At 39.9% G+C, this 15,083-nt stretch overlaps 1 long non-coding RNA gene across 2 annotated transcripts; it reads right to left on the bottom strand.

Annotated features, from left to right (window-relative positions):
• Window positions 1-4,273: 4,273 nt before the first annotated feature.
• Window positions 4,274-15,027, bottom strand: LOC133241061 (uncharacterized). 2 transcript variants are annotated; one of them, XR_009734498.1, is made up of 6 exons: window positions 14,564-15,027; window positions 14,255-14,341; window positions 9,187-9,689; window positions 7,546-7,610; window positions 6,388-6,724; window positions 4,274-6,104 (listed from the first exon to the last, which is right to left on the bottom strand). It is a non-coding gene; the product is annotated as an uncharacterized LOC133241061 (long non-coding RNA). The 2 variants fall into 2 exon arrangements; XR_009734497.1 differs by having other exon boundaries at window positions 4,274-6,724.
• Window positions 15,028-15,083: the final 56 nt, after the last annotated feature.

The following is a 15,083-nucleotide window of genomic DNA, read 5'->3' as shown; positions in this document are numbered from 1 at the left end:
ACAGTTTTTGGGACAAGGATTTGAGTGTAAGCAGTTTATTTGGATAGTGAACCCAGAATCACTTGTAAGGGACCAGAGGGAAGGACAGGTGCAAATTAATTAACAGATCACTACCGTGGGTAACTGGGGCTCAGTCCTGCTCAGGGGAACTATACAGAATTTGCCTCAGAGGTGTCTCACCCAAGAAAGCTGAGGTAGTTATCCACAAATTCTTTGCTGCCAAAGATGGAGAAGCTCTATACAGTCAGCAAAAACAAGACCAGGAGCTGACTGTGGCTCAGATCATGAACTCCTTACTGCAAAATTCAGACTTAAATTGAAGAAAGTAGAGAAAACCACTAGACCATTCAGGTATGACCTAAATCAAATCCCTTACAATTATACAGTGAAAGTGGCAAATAGATTAAACGGATTAGATCTGATAGACAGAGTGCCTGAAGAACTACAGACGGGGGTTCATGACATTGTACAGGATGCAGGGATCAAGATCATTCCCAAGAAAAAGAAATGCAAAAAGGCAAAATGGTTGTCTGAGGAGGTCTTACAAATAGCTGAGAAAAGAAGAGAAGCTAAAGGCAAAAGAAAAGGAAAGATATACCCATTTGAATGCAGAGTTCCAAAGAACAGCATGGAGAGATAAGAAAGCCTTCCTCAGTGATCAATGCAAAGAAATAGAGGAAAACAATAGAATGGCAAAGACTAGAGATCTCTTCAAAAAAATTAGAGATTCCAAGGGAACATTTCATGCAAAATGGGCACAAAAAAAGGCAGAAATGGTGTGGACCTAACAGAAGCAGACAATATTAAGAGGTGGCAAGAATACACAGAACTGTACAAAAAAAAAATCTTCATGATCCAGATAACCATGATGGTGTGATCACTCACCTAGAGCCAGACTTCCTGGAATGCAAAGTCAAGTGGGCCTTAGGAAGCATCGCTACGAACAAAGCTAGTGGAGGTGATGGAATTCCAGTTGAGCTATTTCAAATCCCAAAAGATGATGCTGTGAAAGTGCTGCACTCAATATGCCAGCAAATTTGGAAAACTCAGCAGTGGCCCCAGGACTGGAAAAGGTCAGTTTTCATTCCAATCCCAAAGAAAGTCAATGCCAAAGAATGTTCAAACTACTACACATTTGCACTCATCTCACACACTAGCAAAGTAATGCTCAAAATTCTCCAAGCCAGGCTTCAACAGTTTGTGAACCATGAACTTCCAGATGTTCAAGCTGGATTTAGAAAAGGCAGAGGAACCAGAGATCAAATTGCCAACATCCATTGGATCATAGAAAAAGCAAGAGAGTTCCAGAAAAACATCTATTTCTGCTTTATTGACTATGCCAAAGCTTTTGACTGTGTGGATCACAATAAACTGTGGAAAATTCTTCAAGAGATGGGAATACCACACCACCTTACCTGCCTCCTGGGAAATCTGTATGCAGGTCAAGAAGCAACAGTTAGAACTGGACATGGAAAAATGGACTGGTTCCAAATTGGGAAAGGAGGATGTCAAGGCTGTATATTGTCACCCTGTTTATTTAACTTCTATGCAGAATACATCATGTGAAATGCCAGTCTGGATGAAGCACAAGCTGGAATCAAGAGTGCTGGGAGAAATATCAATATTCTCAGATATGCAGATGACACCATCCTTATGGAAGAAAGTGAAGAGGAACTAAAGAGCCTCTTGATGAAAGTGAAAGAGGAGAGTGAAAAAGCTGGCTTAAAACTCAACATTCAAAAAACTAAGATCATGGCATCCAGTGCCACTTCATGGCAAATAGATGGGAAAACAATGGAAACAGTGAGAGACTGTATTTTCTTGGGCTCAAAAATCACTGCAGATGGTGACTGCAGCCATGAAATTAAAAGACTCTTGCTCCTTGGAAGAAAAGCTATAACCAACCTAGACAGCATGTTAAAAAGCAGAGACAGTACTTTGCCAACAAAGGTCTGTCTAGTCATAGCTATGGTTTTTCCAGTAGTCATGTATGGATATGAGAGTTGATCCATAAAGCAAGCTGAATACCAAAGAACTGATGTTTTTGAACTGTGGTGTTGGAAAAGACTCTTGAGAGTCCCTTGGACTGCAAGGAGATCCAACCTGTCCATCCTCAAGGAAATCAGTCCTTAGTGTTGATTGGAAAGACCGACGCTGAAACTGAAACTCCAATATTTGGCCACCCGATGTGAAGAGCTGACTCTTCACATTGGAAAAGACCCTGATGCCGGGAAAGATCGAAGGCGGGAGGAGAAGGGAACGACAGAGGATGAGATGGTGGGATGGCATCACCGACTCAAAGGACATGAGTTTGAGCAAACTCTGGAAGTTGGTGATGGACAGGGAAGCCTGGCGTGCTGCAGTCCATGGGGTCGAAAAGAGTTGGACAAACCTAAGCAACTGAACTGAACTGATCCACAAATCCCCATCCGTCATCAGATGGTGAGCACTGGGTGTTGATGCCCCACCCAGGCATGATCCAGACTCCTCCCTCTAGGAAGTCTAAGGCCAAGTCACAGGTGCCTGAAGTAGAAAGAGATCCTTTAGTGTAAAAAACATTGAAGGCCAAGGGAATATCTGTGGGGCACCAACAGCTCTGTTGCAGTATATTAATAGTCTACAGAGTTTTATTCAGGTCATTGTGCATAATGGCTAAACTTGTGTGGGCTCCTACGGATTGTAGCCTGCCAGGCTCCTCTATCAGTCAGATTCTCCAGGCAAAAAGACCATTTTTTTTTGGTAGGGTGCCATTTCCTCCTCCAGGGAATCTTTCTGACCCAGGAATCAAACCTACATCTCCCACATTATCAGGTGGATTCTTTACCACTAGTGTCCCCTGAGAAGCCACAAACACTATAAACAACCTAAATATACTTTAGAGGGGATTGGCTAAGGATATTTTCTGAATAACCTTATATAATTTCTGTCATGCTTTTTCTGAGACATAAAACCAGGAGTCCATAACCTGGTCTGGAGGGTCATAGAAGGCCTCCTTAGTTAAGTGACAGTAGCTACTTGTGTGTTGTAGGGAGGAAATGCTCTGGGAAGCAATTCAAGCTGAGGAAATGGCATTGCTAAAGCCCTGAGGAAAGAAAATGCTTGCAGCTGTATTTACATGGGAGCGGATTAGAGAGCCAGGGTCAACTGGCTTCCTGAAGCTCAGTGGGAGGCAAAGGCCAGAGGCGGTGGGACCTCAGGATCAGGAACTTGATGCTGGGTCAATGGGCAGCCAGGGAAGTGTTTAAGTTTCTGCAGTAGATGTTTGGCAAGATGGCTCCACCTGCAAGAACAGAGAGCGGGAACCCACACTATGCTGCTCAGCTTCTGAGTTCTTTGCTAAATGAAGAATGTGAGGCTGTCAAGGGTATATTCCAAGGTCTCTGACAGGCTGATTATTGTATTTAAACAAGAAAATGATATATTCATTTCAGATTATCAGAGATACTTTCCATTTTTATTACCTAAAAAGGACTTTGTTAATATAAATTTTTAACCAAGAGCTTTGCACACAGAAAAGACTTCATCAGTATGGGAGTTTTCAAAAACTAATATTCAATATATTAAGATGACAACTGAAAAAACTTCATTTTCAAAAATTGTCTTTGAACTCATAATAATTTCAATTATTTTATTTATATATCAAGAAAATGTCAAAAATTGCCTAATGAATATGCAATCAACTTCACTTGAGTAAACAAATCTTCATCAAACAATTACTTAATTGCATTTCTTTAAACCTTTAAACTGCATTTGTAAATTTAATACATTCCATTTTAAACACTTTAAATGCTTGACCTTATAAGCAAAACTCTGCCAAGCTCTCAGTTCTCTTAAATACTGCAACAATATTTATGAATAGTCGGAGAAGGCAATGGCACCCCACTCCAGTACTCTTGCCTGGAAAATCCCATGGACGGAGGAGCCTGCTAGGCTGCAGTCCATGGGGTCGCTAAGAGTAGGACACGACTGAGTACCTTCACTTTCACTTTTCACTTTCATGCACTGGAGAAGGAAATGGCAACCCACTCCAGTGTTCTTGCCTGGAGAATCCCAGGGACGGGGGAACCTGGTGGGCTGCCGTCTATGGGGTTGCACAGAGTCGGACACGACTGAAGTGACTTAGCATAGCATTTATGAATAGTAAGATTATTTTACAAGTTAAAAATCAACCACAAATTTTTGTTTGAAAACCATACGGTTATGTCTCAGATTCTGTAAAATGCTAAATTTTCTAAAATTGCAAACAGTAGTTTTTAAAAATGAATTACTTAAATTGATATAATATTCAATTTATTTAAATAAAACCACTCATTTTAAAACAATGAGAATTATTTAAGCATATCATAAAAGGTATAGAATGAATTATCTGAGGCATTGTGTTACAATTCTGGTTCAGAGGCAGATATTCTTAGAGAAGGTTGAAATTGTTAAGGCCTTGGAATTGTAGCAGGGAGAGTAAAGATATATCAAGGATGGTGAAAGTAAGACCATGTAAAATGTTTTACAATCAGAATTTTTCTTTGATTTAAACGGAAAGGAGTAAACAGGAGCATATGAAAACCCTGGCTCCTCCAAGATCATAGGGCAGTTGATTTTTCTGTATTAATCTGTAAATGTCAAAACAATTTTAAAAATGAACAGTTACTTGTGTTTGTAATAGAACTTTCTCTGAAATTTTCTACATGGTGACAGTATATAGGAGATCAGGACTCCAAAATAGAGTGCATTCACAGAATTTTTGCAAAAGGTTAAACATTTTTCAACAGAAAGATAATGAAACAAATCTGCTGAGAAAATGATACACTTTAGAGCTACAGTGTTATGTTGCTAACCAGATCAAGGTGTTTCTCAAGTCTCTATCAGCTATACCAAAATGTTTCACATATTGAATCAAGGTGATTGGGAAATAATGGCTATAAATTTACTGAGCTATATTTAAATATTCATATTTTCTTTTATGTCTGTAGTTCCATTTTGTTCATTCTTTTTAGAGATTCATTTCTTTGTTTAAAAATTTATCTTTCATTCATTCTGTTCATCAAATAATTTTAATGTATTTACAATAGTTATATTAAAGTTCTTCCATCTTAATTCAACATCTGGGTCGTCTATAGATCTGCTTCTATTTTCTATTGATTTTTTTCCTCTTGATTTTAGAAGGCGATGGCACCCCACTCCAGTACTCTTGCCTGGAAAATCCCATGGACGGAGGAGCCTGGTGGGCTGCAGTCCATGGGGTCGCTATGAGTCGGAGACGACTGAGCAACTTCACTTTCACTTTTCACTTCCAAGCATTGGAGAAGGAAATGGCAACCCACTCCAGTGTTCTTGCCTGGAGAATCCCAGGGACAGGGGAGCTTAGTGGGCTGCCGTCTATGGGGTCGCACAGAGTCGGACACGACTGAAGCGACTTAGCAGCAGCAGCAGCCCTGTTTCTTCTCAAGTCTTTTAATTGACGTTATCCAGACAATGTTTTAAAAGACCATAAATATTGGAGTAAATACTACCTCCTCTCCCCTAGAAGACACACCCTTTCTTCTGTTAGGCATGAAGGACAAGGACCTGATCACTTTGGTCCAAACAAAGTTGAGGCGGTCCAGGATAGTTTACATCTTTAATTAGTTTTGTTTCATTTCTTGTTTCAAACGTCTTGAGGGAAAGATGAATTGTATGCAAATTAGAAGATTCAAGTAGTATGTTTTGACCTATGTACCACAAGATCTTGTCTTTGACATCTAGTCCAGCCTTAGGTTTCATGCCTTGCCACACACTCAGCAAAAATCCTGCTGCTGGGTCTTCTTGTCTTTCACGATTCAGTGTGTGTTGGCAAAGGCACCTTTGAGCTGCTATACCCAGTAAGGGTGAAAGCTGAGGAAGGCAACCTGGGGCCAGAGGAAGGTGGTAGCTTGTATTGGCTGCAAACTCATACTACTGCACTATCTTGCTCCCTTCTCTCTCAAATAAATACCAGATATGTACAGATAGTATTGCCAGTGAGCATCACTGACTCAGAGGACATTAATTTGAGCAAACTCTGGGAGATAGTGGAAAACAGAGGAGCCTGGTGTGCTACAGTCCATGGAGTTGCAAAGAGTCGGACATGACTTAGTAACTGAAAAACAACAAGTATACAGATTATTCCAGTATGGGTTTAATTTACTTCTTTGTGTCTATGTTTACCAACCCAAGGAAACTGGGGCTACCAGTTCGGCAGGATGAGATTGTTTATGGACCAGAGATTTTGTGTTGTATCTTGGACTGCATCTACCCAGAGTCATTATTCTTAAGCCATTAAGGAGCACATTGAACTCTTTGAAAATGATATGATAGATCGAATCACTGCTCCCCATGCTTCATGAACTTCCTGTATTACAGTTCTACATCCACGTACTTATCATATAATTTTTCAGTGTCTCCTACTAGAGGAGGCAGAGGACATCTCCCCTCACCCCAACCTATGATGCATTTGCCTTGTAACTTGGTTTGGTCAATGAGATGTGGGCCAAAATGACAAGTGTGCCAGTTGCAGGCTGAGATCTCAAGAGGCATCTTATGTTTCAGTTTACTCTCCTGGACTCCGGTGACCCTTCATGAGAAGAACATGTCCCAGGTAGCCACTGGTCCAAGGAGAATGAGGAAATATGTGGCATAGGCTTGAATTCAACCAGCAGCCTGGAATCAAGCCTAACTGATTCCTGTCAAGCCTGGCAGAGCCACATCCAACCTACAGATCAGTGAGAGAGGAAATAAATATTTGCAGTTAAAAGCCTCTAAAAGTTTAATGTTGACTGATATGCAGCAAAAACATTTTCAAGCCAATGATTAAACAATTTTTTTAAAGTTTATGATGATTTGGCTCTGTGAAATTTTCTGATTTGTCTTAGGTTTCTTCGTTTGAGTGATCAGGTAGCTCATTTATTTGCTGTGTGATTGAATTGACATTATTTTCAGATTTTTGTTTGTCTATGTCCATGATTGTTATGATCATTCTAATAACAGATGCAAAGTAACTGATTCTGATAACAGATGTAAAGTAACTGCAGTTATCAGGATGTTTAGATTTCATGTATTTAATTCTGAAGCAGCTTAATAAAACTGTGTGCATTTGAATAAAAGATTTTTAATTATCTTATGTTTTTCCTATTGTTAAAAAAACAAAGAGTTTTTAGGGGCTTCCAGGTCGCAAAGAGTTGGACACGACTGAGCGACTGAACTGAACTGATGGTGGTCCGGCAGTTAAGACTCCATACTTGCACTGTAGAGGGTGTGGGTTTAGTCCTTGGTGGAGGAATTAATATCCCACATGATGTAGCCCTCCCATCAAAAAAAACATAGAAGAAAAAAAACCTTTTAGAATAATGGCTTTATCTAAGAATAAAAAGACACTATATGTAATTCATTAACCATCTTCCAGGACTTGTGGAAAGTATGTATACATATCATCATTTTCTTTAAAAAGAAATTTAATTTTTTTCATTAATACTTTCATAAGGTGGAAAGTTCCAAAGGCAAAAAAGAGAATGAAGTGAAAAGATTTCTTCTTACCCTGTTTCCCATGTTGCCCTGTCCAAGGCACCCGTTACTCTGGTATATTCTTCCAGTGATACTATCTGCACATACAAACATGTACATCATTATGTGTGTATATTGTGTTTCCCTGATTTTTAAAAACCAATGTAGTATTAACATTGGTTAATATAATGTGACAACATAAATGGGAAAAGAATTTGAAAAGAAGTGGATATATGTATACGTATGATTGAATCACTATGTTGTAACCCGAGACTATCACATTGTTTATCAACTATACTCCAATATAAAATAAAAATATTAATCTATAATGGAAAATAATCTGAGAAAGAATATATATTCATACATATATAGCTGAATCACTTTGCTGTACACCTGAAACTAACACATCATTATAAATCAAATATACTTCAATAATAATAAATTTTTAAGAAAAGAAAAAAAATGTGTTTAGGGAATTTCCTGGTGGTCTAGAGGTTGAAACTCCATGCTTCCACTGCGGAGGGACCCAGGTTCTGTCCCTGGTTGGGAAACTGAAATCCCACAAGCTGTGCTTATAGTATGGCCAAAAAGAATTTAAATTTTTAAAAAATATATTTTTAGATTAATATGTAAAGGGTTTATTATTGTATATTAAATGAATATTTTTTATGTCTAAGTTCTAATTTCTAAAATGATAAATGTTACTATATGTAATCCATATAAACTAAAGATATTTGGGGTCCTCAAAAAATTTCAAGAGTGTAATATGGTCTTGAGATTAAAAAGTTTGAGAACTGCCCTTCTATTGCACAGATGTATGGGCTTTCTTTGTGGCTCAGCTGGTAAAGAATCTGCCTGCAATGCGGGAGACCTGGATTTGATCCCTGGGTTGAGAAGATCCCCTGTAGAAGGGAAAGTCTACCCACGCCAGTAGTTTGGCCTGGAGAATTCCATGGACTGTATATTCCATGGGGTCGCACAGAGTCGGACACGACTGAAGCAGCTTAGCAGCAGCAGCAGCAGAGCAACTGTCACTTCACCATATTTTAGTCTGTCCCACGACAATGGACATTTCAATCGTTTTCAGTATGTTGCTACTTCAAGCCATGCTGGAATGAATAACCTCCTGCTGCACATGTGCTCAGTTGCTTCAGTCGTGTCCGACTCTTTGCGGCCACCAGGCTCTTCTGTCCACGGGATTCTCCAGGCAAGAATACTAGAAGGGGTTGCTATGCCCTCTTTCAGGGCATCTTCCCCACATAGGTATCGAATCTGAGTCTCCTGCCTCTCTTGCATTGCAAGCGGATTCTTTACCCACTGAACCACCTGGGAAGCTCTACACGCTTTATTTCCCAAATGTGAGTAAATTGGTTTTGTGTGGAATTAGAAGTGAGATTGCTAGGTCAATGTACCAGGACAAAGTCCACAATAGTATCTATCATCTCATTCCATCCTTGTAATTACCTTATAAGGTAAGACTTGTCAATAATTCCCTCTTACATATGAGAAATCAGAAGTTCAAAGATGTTAGATAATTTTTTTTAGAGTCATTGGGTTAAGAAACTGCTACAGGGAAAGGAGTAAAACTATTTTATCAGACTCCATGCTTTGAACCACTATTCTGAGTTATGGTTTCTCTATGCAGTACACACTCCTTCAGTTTAATTCACTTACCTGATAACAGGCTCTGTTCTTGCCTTAACCCAAGTTATTTCCTGGCACAGAACAGTCCTGAAATTAGATGAACTGGCTTCTCAGAGCAGAAATCACCACCAGAAAATGATTTAAGTGCTAAGAAGAACAGGGCTTTTATTTTGACTCACAAGAATTTCCGCCACCAGGTAATCTGGGAAATGAATTTTAGAATGTGATGCAGTTAAAACTGAAGCACATAATTCCTTTTTAAAATCTATATTTATTTATTTTTGGCTGTGCTGGGTCTTCATTGATGTGCGAAGGCTTTCTCTAGTTATGGGCAGAGCAGGGGCTACTCTCCAGTTGCGGTGTTCGGGCTTCTCTTTGCAGTAGCTTCTCTTGCTGGGAAGCAAGGACTCTAGGTGTGTGGGATACTGAAATTGCAGCTCGAGGGCTCTAAATTGCAGGTTCAGTACTTGTGGCCCATGGGTCTAGTTGCTCCTTGGCATGTGGGGTCTTCCGAGATAGGACTGAATCCATGTCTCCTGAATGGGCGGGCAGATTCTTAACCACTGGACAACCAAGGAAGTCCTAATTCACATAATTCTCAGAGTAAACTTTATAACCAAAACTATATGTCAAAATTACATTATGTATATCTACTTTCCACCCCATGAAACTTACACTGTAGTTACCTTTGTTTAAGCAGCATCACTTTTTTTTCTTAAATACACAAAAAAGGCAACCCTAAGAGTTTTGAAAGAAATAATTTTGATTATTTATAAATATATTTGAAAATACAAATAAATATTTAAAAGAAATATAATAACTTTTTTTTAACCAGACCTGGCACTCACAGAATTATCTTTTGATACAAAAAATCTGGCCACTCCCCAATAAAAATCCTTCAGTGGACTCCTATTTCTTATACTTCAAAGCTCATAAAAGGCCATTTGCAATTGCTCTTACCTCATAAATTCTCCTACACATATATTTTTGATCTGTTTTAAAATAGTTGCAGATCTCAGAGATTTATTTCCTTGTTTGAACAGGTTACTTCAAATAGGTTGGACATACAGTGAAATCAGCAAAACCTCACTTAACATAGGCCATAAAACTTTATATGCATAATATTGCACTCTTTTTCTCTGAGAAGGTCTCCAAATTGTGTATGTTTTGGGACCCATGAAACCTGGATCTACCTGTCTTTTTGCTAGGAATGCCTTTTTCCAAATGCCATGCCTTTGAAAACTGTCAACTGTTAACAAATCAGGGAGGGCTTACCTGAGCACTCCAGTCTGATTTACATGCTTCTTTCACACTCACAGTTTATGTTGCTATCTTGTCACACTGTGTGGTAAGACTCTTGTCACGCTGGTTTAATTGCTTATCTCACTCAGCAGACTATGGCTCTCTTTCTGTTTCCTCTCTCTCTATATATAAAATATAGACTACATATATACAATGGGGCTTCCCAGGTGGCGCTAGTGGTAAAGACTCTGCCTGCCAATGCAGGAGACCTAAGAGATGAGGCTTCCATCCCTGGGTGGGGAAGATCCTCTGGAGGAAGAAATGGCACTCCACTCCAGTACTCTTGCCTGGAGAATCCCATGGACAGAGGAGCCTGGTGGGCTACAGTCCATATGGTTCCAACCAGTGGGGCTCAACTGAGCATTTGAGCACATATACAATGTAACTATCTCCATGAAAGCAGGGGCCATGTTGAGTGGACTAATGAAAAAAATCAACTTTTTAGCAAGAAAATCTAGCTACCTATAATCTGTTATGAAATAACATTTTGGAGGTTTTCTGTTAGTATATATTTGCTGCATATTCTTTTGCTTTTTTCAAGCACAATTGGAAAGAAATGCTGAATGGTTAAAAATAAATATATGGGAGTAAAACTTAAATTGAGAAATTATATCATCATATTTTTCTGCAAACAAGTGAAAAGATTGCTAAAAGTAGAGGTGTTGGCAAAATTTCTAAGACCCCAAACTATGAACTGATTTTTGGAACATGGTGATCACATCATTCGAATTGTCAGCCTCTTCCCCCTGATTATCTCTCAACTCCATATCATCAAGTCCAGCCTCAGCCTAGGTTCTCAGCTGACCTTGTATTTGCCTATTTCAGCTAGTGGAATACAACAGTGGACAAACAAGGCGAAACTGAAATCGAAAGTTTGGGTTTGTCAACAAGTGTTCTTTGAATATTTACTATACGCCAGTTTTAGAACTTCGTTTAGAAATACCAGAATTGCTTTATTCTTGAGAGCTATATTTCTAAGCCATAAACTTTAAAAACAAATACTTTGAGTTACATAGTTTTAGGTCTGCTCTTGAAAGGATGTCCATTATACTTTGAGTTTGAAAAGTAATGGACCCATTTTTGTCAAGATCAAATATAATATAGTGTACATATCATATTTATTATACGTTCATTGAAAAAGGCATGGAAAATACATTATATACTGAACAGTAATTATCTTGTGGCCAAGAGCAGAAAGTGGAACTTTCTTTCATTTTTTAACATTTATTTAATTATTTGGCCACACTTGGTCTCAGTTGCACTACTCAGGATCTTCCATCTTAGTTGCATCATTCAAGATCTTTCGTTGTAGCATTCAGAGTCTTAGCTGTGGTATGTGGGAATCTAGTTTTCTGACCAGGGATCGCACCCCGCTTCCTGCCTTGGGAGTGTGGAGTTTTAGGCATTAGACTACCAAGGAAGTCCCTCATTTTTTATTTATATATTTGTACTTGAATTCTTAAGAATAAGCATGCATTACTTTTATGATTGTAAAATGTCTAAATAACAAAGAATGTTTTAAGTGGATACAAATTTTCTTCATGTTTTGAGCAGTCATGTGATAAGTTGCTTCAGTCACCTCTGACTCTTTTCGACCCTATGCACTATAGCCTGCCCAGGCTCCTCTGTCCATGGGATTCTCCAGGCAAGAATACTGGAGTAAGTTGCCATGCCCTTTTCCAGGGGATCTTCTGATCCAAGGATCAAACCTGCATTTCCTGTATCTCCTGCAGTGCAGGTGGATTCTTTACTACTGAGCCACTGGGGAAGCCCTTGAGCAATCATATACATACATATAATTAAAATATGCAAATATTTTACATATATACATACACACGGGGCTGTCCCTGGTGGCTCAGACAGTAAAGAAATCTGCCTGCAATGTAGGAGACCTGGGTTCGATCCCTGGGTCGGGAAGATTCCCTAGAGAAAGGAATGGCTACCTACTCCAGTATTCTTGTCTGTAGAATCCTATGGACAGAGGAGCCTGGTAGACTACAGTCTACGGGGTTGCAAAGAGTTGGACATGACTGAGCAACTAACATACACACACACACACACACACACATATACTCATATATATATATATACTGTAAATATTATCCCTGCATATTATTTATACAAACTGGATTCACATGTTAAAGATAATATTTCACCTGCTGGAAGTGCTAATTATCTGTTTATAAAGGGGTTGCTTTTTAATTCTCATTCTCGTATTTCCTTTTGACTTTTTATGTTTACTGCTACTGCTAAGTCGCTTCAGTAGTGTCCAACTCTGTGAGACCCCATAGACGGCAGCCCACCAGGCTCCTCCATCCCTGGGATTCTCCAGTCAAGAACACTGGAGTGGTTTGCCATTTCCTTCTCCAATGCCTGAAAGTGGAAAGTGAAAGGGAAGTCATTCAGTCGAGTCCGACTCTTAGCAACCCCATGGACTGCAGCCTAGCAGGCTCCTCCGTCCATGGGATTTTCCAGGCAAGAGTACTGGAGGGGGGTGCCATTGCCTTCTCCGTTCTATGTTTAGTATATACATTTTAGTGTGATGACATCATTTACATCAAAAAGGTACCTGATTTCCTAAGACAGAGGTTTTTTTGGGGAAGAGTTAAGTCCTCTTGTAAACACTGTGAACCAAGGGAGGAGTTTAATTATTTTCCTCAAAAAAAAAAGAAAAAGAAAGAAAGAAAAGGAAAGAAACAATAACCAGTTGGTTTGATTTTTTACAATAGCTCTGGGAAACCCACTGTTTCCTGGTCAGGTGTAGTACTTTTTCCATTTTATTCCATGAGATTATAATTGGGCTGTAAGTATGATAAGGGCCAGGCCCAGCGCCTATCATGGTCACCGATGAACCTAGCATAGAGATGGGCTTAATGTAGGTGCAGAGAGCATTAAAAGAACTGGCGTTGAATCTGTCACGGGAGAAGTTTCATGCATTCATTTGTATATTTAAAAATACTGATGATCTCGTTCTTGGAGTACATAAAGTAAAAGTGTATTCTTGTAAATAGTATTTAAATCAATTTAAATACGATTGTATAACACTCTTGAGTTTTCCCCGTCTTTTGTGGGTACATAGATTTGCTGATTTATATGCTAAGCATATACTGTTTACTCTCTGTGTAGCTTCGGAGGGACACAATAGAAGCCAAATCAGAGCTATGAAAACTTATTTTTATTTTTTAAACGTTCACTTGGTTGTTAAGATGATTTAAAAAATAAGGAAAGACAAGGTATTTTCTGTAACTAAAAGTTTAGTAACTAAGTTCAGCTTTAAAATTACAAGGAAAACTATTAGAAGGGCTGTTTTACTGCGGACATGTGCCTTGAGAAAAGAGGAACTTTGACAATTTCTCAACTTTATTATAACTAAGAATCATCACTAACAATGGTATTGAGATTCATAAATACTTATTCAACAATATTTAGTAGCTTCAAATAACAAAAAATAAGTTCTCCTCCCTAGGCTTTCATTCATTTGCGGTATCACGTTAGGAAGAAATGAAAAACACATGTCAAAACAATCTTGTACACTTTAAATATGTGCTACTATGTATCAATAAACCTCAATCAAGCTGCTGAAAAACCCCAAAAAGAAACAGAAACGAAAATGTTAACTCTACATAGGACAAATAAAGGAATTACTTCATTTTTAAGAGCAGTTTCTTCTGGGGAACAAGTACCTCTGCAGAGCCTAGTAGCCTGAGGGCAATGCACATTTTATGTAATTAATACCTATTTTTTTCCCCAGCCTACATTTAGATTACTATCTCGACTCAACGAAAACAAAACCCACCATTTATTGTGTTCTGTGGCAGCTCCTCCGCACTTGAATGCTCTGTGTTTTGCGTCATTTCCAGCCTCCAAATAGGACTTTAGAAACCTGGGAAAAGATTCTTTCAAGTATTTATGTAGTATTTCTTAGGTGACCCAAACTGCGAACCCTAGGGGTGTTTCGAAGGGGCTATCGGCTCGGGGCTGGGTGAGGCTATAGTGAGAAAGCTTTCCTAGAACTCAGGACTGGGTTCCCAAATATCTCCTCCACATGCCTCATAGAAAAAAGCCTTCCTCTTTTCCTCTCTCTCTCTCTCTCTCTCACACACACCTTCTAAATCAAGGGCTTCAACTCTAGACAGCCAGCTGAGGTGTTTTTCGTCTGTGGCAGTGGAAAGCGGCGCGCCGGGGCCGAGTCTAGCTCTTCCCGAGCTTCCGGGTGAAGCCGGCGCTTCCCTCTGGCCCTCGGCTCTGGGAGGGGACGGTCGGCCGCGACAGCGGGGCCCGCCCAGGCTCTCGGGAGCACCTGAGTCGCAGGACGCGCCAGGGGTAGGCGGGGCGCGCCAAGCGCCCCTTCTCGGTTCAGCCCTGGCTTTCCGCTGCGGCCGCCTGGCTGCCGGAAGGGCTGGTGATTGACAGAGCGCCTCAGCGGCCGGAGCGATCCGGAGGGAGGGTCGAAGAGCCGGCCGCTGAGAGCTAGCCTTAAATCGGTTGGGTTGGGCCTCGGGAATAGCCTCCCCCGGGCCCACTGGCCTCCCTGAATGGGTTGTTATGGCAACAAATGACCGAGCAGTCCCTTACGAATCGGCCAATGAGAGAGGCCGTCTTTTCCACCCCACTTCTGAGAAATA

Source organism: Bos javanicus, chromosome 29 (genome assembly GCF_032452875.1).
Source record: "Bos javanicus breed banteng chromosome 29, ARS-OSU_banteng_1.0, whole genome shotgun sequence".
Lineage (NCBI taxonomy): Eukaryota > Metazoa > Chordata > Mammalia > Artiodactyla > Bovidae > Bos > Bos javanicus.
Note: the sequence above shows the minus strand (reverse complement) of the source record. Positions and strands in the feature narration are given on the sequence as shown.